General features: G+C 38.4%; 1 protein-coding gene across 3 annotated transcripts in view; it reads left to right on the top strand.

Annotated features, from left to right (window-relative positions):
• Window positions 1-69: 69 nt before the first annotated feature.
• Window positions 70-6031, top strand: part of patj (PATJ crumbs cell polarity complex component) — a 396330-nt gene continuing 390368 nt past the window's right edge. For all 3 annotated transcript variants that reach the window (XM_043699258.1, XM_043699257.1, XM_043699256.1), the window contains exon 1: window positions 70-315. The gene's annotated coding sequence lies outside the window, so the exon portion shown is untranslated. The remainder of the gene's footprint in view (window positions 316-6031) is intronic.

Below are 6031 nucleotides of genomic sequence, written 5' to 3'. Positions count from 1 at the left end.
ACTTCCCGGGGGGGCGGTGTTCCTGTCTCAGGTGAGTGTTCTGGTTGTTATGTCATTTCCGCTCGGGCAGGTGAGGCCGGAGAGTTGAGTCGGGGTCGGGGCCGGGCTCTGGGGAGAGGGCTCAGGGCCAAGGTCAGGGGACACAAGGAAAGTCTCGGAGCGGCGCCTGTATACAGCTGAGCTGCTGCGGGGTAACGGCAGCGGGGTTTCTCGGAGGCGGGTCGGTGAAACCAGTTGAAATTGTCAAGTGTAAATAGAGTCGGGCCTGGAGCTGGAGCTGCCACTTGAGGAATTCCCCTGGATCCAAACTTTAGTGTGAGCAAACTTTCTATCCGATCAGGAGCTGACGTTATTGCGAAAGATTTTATCCATATTTCAACGCACTTGATTCATCTTGGTGATTGTCAGATAAATATGTTTGGTTAATGTTGAAGTTGCCCAGTTAATAAATTTTCATTTCCCTTCTGTATTGGGCCGATCACGGGCTCAAAACCAGTCGTTACTGTGAGTTGTAAAAAAAGTCCCAAATTCATCAGGAATATAAATCTTCAGTGCGCTCTTTACTATTGCTATCATAGTGATGACCCATGTAAAATTTTATTGTTTGTTAGATACTATTTATATAATACGTGTAGTTTTTAAATGTTAAGGATAGTCTGTAGACGTTTATAGACGCTGATTTCTCCATTACAAGTGATCAGGCTCTCTCAGTCTTCATAGCAAGCTATTGAAACCTGATTTTGTTATATAAAAAACATGAAATAAAATGGAAGTTACCACAGTCGTGGCTGAAGTCATTTGAAAATACTGTTTTGATTTATTGTTGTCACAGTACAAACTGGACAGTACAAGCAGACCCTGGAGTGTTTAAACAGAGCGAGACACACAAGGTTTCTTTCTCCATACGAGGTTAGAGCTGAAAATGTGTTGCTGGAAAAGCGCAGCAGGTCAGGCAGCATCCAAGGAGCAGGAGAATCGACGTTTCTGAAGAAGGGCTCATGCCCGAAACGTCAATTCTCCTACTCCTTGGATGCTGCCTGACCTGCTGCGCATTTTCAGCTCTGATCTCCAGCATCTGCAGTCCTCACTTTCTCCATACTAGGTTACACCTGTACAGGAGGTGGACAAAAGCAGATTAATATTGATTTGAAATTAGAGAAGTCCTTTCTACAGTCTAGTAACAGCAGGGATGAAGCTGTTCTTGAACCTATTGGTACACATGTTTAGGCATTTGTGTCTTCTGCCTGATTGAAGAGGTTGGAAGAGAGTATAACGGGGGTGGTAGGTATCTTTGATGTTGGCTGTCTTTCTGTGGCTACCAAGAGTGTAGTTGGAGTCCATGGATGGGAGGTTGGTTTACATGATGGTCTGGACAGTTTCCATAACTTTAAGTAATTTCTTACAGATCTGGGCAGAACAGTTGTCATACAAAGCCATGATGCACCCAGATAGAATACTTCCTGTGGTGCATCTGCAGACATTGGTGAGGGTCCATATGGCGTGCTGAATTTCCTTAGCCTCCTGAGAAAGAATACCATCACGGAGATTTAAAGGATTGATAGATGGCAGAAATAAGACACAGACTTACAGCCTGTAGCTCATCTCAGATGTCAAATATGGCAATAAGATTGCAAACCATATTGTTTAATTGCAGGCATTTGTTAGAGAAAGGGATAATGCCATCAGTTAGGAAATGTATATGTGGGTTTTGATCATTCTATTATTTCATCAGGGGAAATTTTTGCTCATTCAGTACTTAAATGATGGACAAGCATTGTAACAATTTATAGACACTGGAAAAATTGCAAGAAGTGATAGTAAGATAGGATTGGTTATCATTGGTTTATTGTCTGTTGTCAAGTGGCAATACTTAGCTCCAAAGTGAAGGGAGACCAATGTATATCCTTCTGTAATATCAGAATAAACAAAGCAGGAATTAGAAATTTAACCAATGCAGGTTAATGACTGGTTACATAATAATGCAGTCAGATGAATCGAGTGCCATCCAACTAGACAGTGATTGAGAATATTGTATAAGACAGTTAGTACTGGAAAGAGTTAATTGACATCATAAGATTAAACCCTACCAATAGTAATATAAGGGATCTTCCTGAGAGTAGCTTGCCAATGTCTAATCAGTGTCTGTGTACCAGATGTTTCAAAAGCAGTAACTTGCACTGAATGTCTTGCAAGAAACCATATGTACCTGAGATGTAATATAATTTAATAATAACAACCATTATTATAAATTATTACTGTCCTTGAAGCTTGAGCCTACTATATGGTTCATGGGGCATCTTTCCCCTCCTATTATCAGTAGCTTAGATTAATACCAATAGAAAGATTTGTGGTAGTGTATTTACCAAAGGCATTGCAGATAGTTTAGAATATTGTATTATAAGATGTTGACAGTGATGAAGATTTTGCCAAATGTAATATGGTGGCAGCGGTAGGCACTGCCTGAAGAAATCTTCAGTTTTATGAAAGCCACAGTCTTTTAAGAAAAATAAAGAAGAAAAGATTCCAGTCAGAAAACTGAATGTGATTTTAGATATACAGTTCAAAAACACACAGAATCTGCCAGTGTCCATGAGGGCAGCAGCCAGTTGTTTAAAGAGCAGCAGCACCAATAGCAGTATTAAGCCTGCTTGTAAAATCTTAAAATATCTATAAACACTGAAAAATATTGGAAGAAACTTTGAATAGAGTCTTACCAGAGCTACAAGGGAAAATATCTGAATCATAAACTTGGATACAGTAGTTGATGTAGGATACCTGATGTGAATTAAGTCCTTTCGTGAATGAGTGAAAATGCATTGGTGATTTAGGACGGAACCAAAGAAAATTGTGCAAAAAAAGGTGGCAATGTTTGCATTTAAGGATAAATTGTAGGATACAATGGCAAAAGAATGCTTTACTTGCTGTATTTAACAAATTAAAATTGTTAGAATACTTTAAATTTGAGAAAAGCTACAAAAATAGCATTTGGAGAAAAGGACACACATTAAGAATTAACGTTCAGGGATGATGGTGACACTGGCTGGCCAGCAATTGTGTCTCATTCCCTAGTTGCTCTTGAGAAGGTGATGCTGAGCTGCCTTCTTGAATCATTGCAGTTCATTTGCTATAGGTAGGCCTAAAATTATTATTTGACTAATGAGAATGATAAAATCAAAGACCATTTATTAAAAACAATAATTTGAAGAGAGAAACAGATTTTAATTGCTCAACTGGAAATATTTATTTCAGACATATTTTCGTGCCACACCATTTCTATGAATTGACAAGAAGGAGAAATAGTTAAACGGGGATGAAAACCAGACAAGAGGAGGATAACAGTGTAGATTTACAGACTTTCTGCCATTTTTGAATGAAATAAGAAGTACATTATTTGTTCGTATTGAAGCATTTCAATAATCTTTTAAATGCTTGACAAAAATTCAGCAGAAATAGGATAATTCTCAAAAGTGTAAGGCTTTCAATTTTAACCAAACTTAAGCTGGAAATAAAAAATAGGATGGATGATAGAAATAATGAATTCTTCATTCAAATGGCGAAGCTTTTTAATGACAGGGCTTTGTGAACAATTCATTTTAATTCTTTGATAATTAGAAAGCAATTACAAACACTTAAGCTTGCTGATTCAATATTTAACAGAAACAAATGATTGTACAATTTGAAAAACTGAACAGTAAACCGCTGCATCTACAAAATGAATCTAAAATTTCTGCGACAGCTTTCAGGTGAATCATTTAAATTACAGAAATAAAGCTAGTTAAGTGTAAGAGAAAGATAACAGACTTCCAAGCTGTTTTAAAATCACAAGTCATTGAGACAGGGTATTCAACTGAATGAGACAGAAAAAAGTTCATGTGATATAGAATCTCATTGTAATAACCGAAGAAGTCAAGAAAAGAAGTGAACGTATTTGTAGGTCCAGTAGCAGATCATCTTTTAAAACATCTGAATGTAAGAGAAGACACTGATACCTTTGCATTGGTTAGGCCACTGTTGGAATATTGCATGCAATTCTGGTCTTCTTCCTAACTTGAAAGAGTTCAGAAAAGATTTACTAGGATGTTGCCAGGGTTGGAGGATTTGAGCTATAGGGAGAGGTTAAATAGGCTAGGGCTGTTTTCCCTGGAACTTCAGAGGCTGAGGGGTGACTTTATAGAGGTTTCTAAAATCATGAGGGGCATGGATAGGATAAATAAATAAAGTTTTTTCCCTGGGGTGGGGGAGTCCAGAACTAGAGGGCATAGGTTTAGGGTGAGAGGGGAAAGATATAAAAGAAAAGTAAGGGGTACCTTTTCCTCCAGGGGGTGGTACGTGTGTGGAATGAGCTGCCAGAGGAAATGGTGGAGGCTAGTATAATTGCATCATTTAGAAGGCATCTGGATGGGCATATGAACAGGAAGGGTTTAGAGAGATATGGGCCAGGTACTGGCATGTGGGACTAAATTAGGTTGGGATATCTGGGATAGTTAGACCAGAGGGTCTGTTTCCATGCTGTACATCTCTATGACTACTGTAAGAGCATTTAACAATTGCTTTATAGCAAATACAATTTATGTAATGGAGAGTGCAAGATTGAGTCAAATAATACAGCTTTTTGAAGAGCCTGTTGAGAACTTTTTAAATGATATTTAAGCATTGTTAGAATTTTGATTATAGTACTTCATAATCAGAACTACTTTGAGACAGATTTGTCAGAAGAATATTTGATTCATGTCTTTCTGACATGTTGTAATGAAAACACAATCACACGTTACAAAGAACTATTGAGTTGGCAAAGTCCAAACATAGCATGAGAGAATAATGGGAACAGAAAACAAACTTCGCTTAAGAAGCTCATCAGACTTCAGCAACTCTAACGCATGGTGGCTAAGTGATTAGCACTGCTGCCCAGGTACCTGGGTTCGATTCCAGTCTCGGGGTGACTGTGTGGAGTTTGCACGTTCTCCCTGTGTCTGTGTGGGTTTCCTCTGGGTGTTCCAGTTTCCCCTCTCAAGTCCAAATATGTGCAGGTTAGGTGGATGGGCCATACTAAATTTCCTGTAGTGTCCAGGAATGTGTAGGTTGGGGGGGATTATCCATGGGAAATGCAGGGTTAGGGAATAGGGTAGGATGTGGATTTAGGTGGGATGTTCTTTAGAGAGGTGCTGTAGACTCGCTGAGCCAAATGGCTTGCTTCAATACTACATGGACTCTGTGATTCTATCAGCAAAATATCACATGGAAGTCCATTACAAAAATAATCCTTAAATTCTTTGGTGTTTCAGGTATGGAGTTAATTAAAAAATCATAAACAATGTCCATATGAATCTGCAAATTGTGAATAGTAGAAGGCTACTTGCCTCTTCGAATTTGCTCAAACATTGAGTTAGATCATAGCTAATCTGATTAGTTCACATTCTTGCCTACCCTGATATTCTTTCACCCCTTCACTTATCAAGAATCTATTTATCTCCACTTTAAAAATATACAAAGACTCTGTAAAGCTTTATCATGCCAATGCAAGTTTTGTAAGGAAGTTGGACATTTTCTGAGTGTGGAAAAGTCCAAAATAACCATTTCGTCATAGATTAAAAACCAAAAGAACTGTGAATCAAAAACAAAAACAAAACGTGCTGGAAAAGCTCAGCAGGTCTGGCAGCACCTGTGAAGAGAAATCAAAGTTAACGTATTGGGTACAAAGACCCTTCCTTAGACCCCCGGTGTTGCCAGACCTTCTGAGCTTTTCTAGCAAGTTCTGTTTTTGTTCTTTAGTAACAGAATTAATGACTCTTATGCACACCCAAGTGGTTGACGCCAACAGCAAATGTCTTTGGAAGATGACCGAGAATAGTGGGGCATTTATGAGCATGCATATTATCATTATGTGATGATATGCTGACTATAGAAGATGCTTAACAGTTGACTCCTTTGAATCAGAAATGACAAGAGATTATATAGCTCAACAGTCATCTTGGTAATTTCAAATTTAATATCTGAGTAATTGTTATAATATTGTATGAAAAAAATTCTTTGA

Source organism: Chiloscyllium plagiosum, chromosome 11 (assembly GCF_004010195.1).
Source record: "Chiloscyllium plagiosum isolate BGI_BamShark_2017 chromosome 11, ASM401019v2, whole genome shotgun sequence".
Classification (NCBI taxonomy): domain Eukaryota; kingdom Metazoa; phylum Chordata; class Chondrichthyes; order Orectolobiformes; family Hemiscylliidae; genus Chiloscyllium; species Chiloscyllium plagiosum.
Note: the sequence above shows the minus strand (reverse complement) of the source record. Positions and strands in the feature narration are given on the sequence as shown.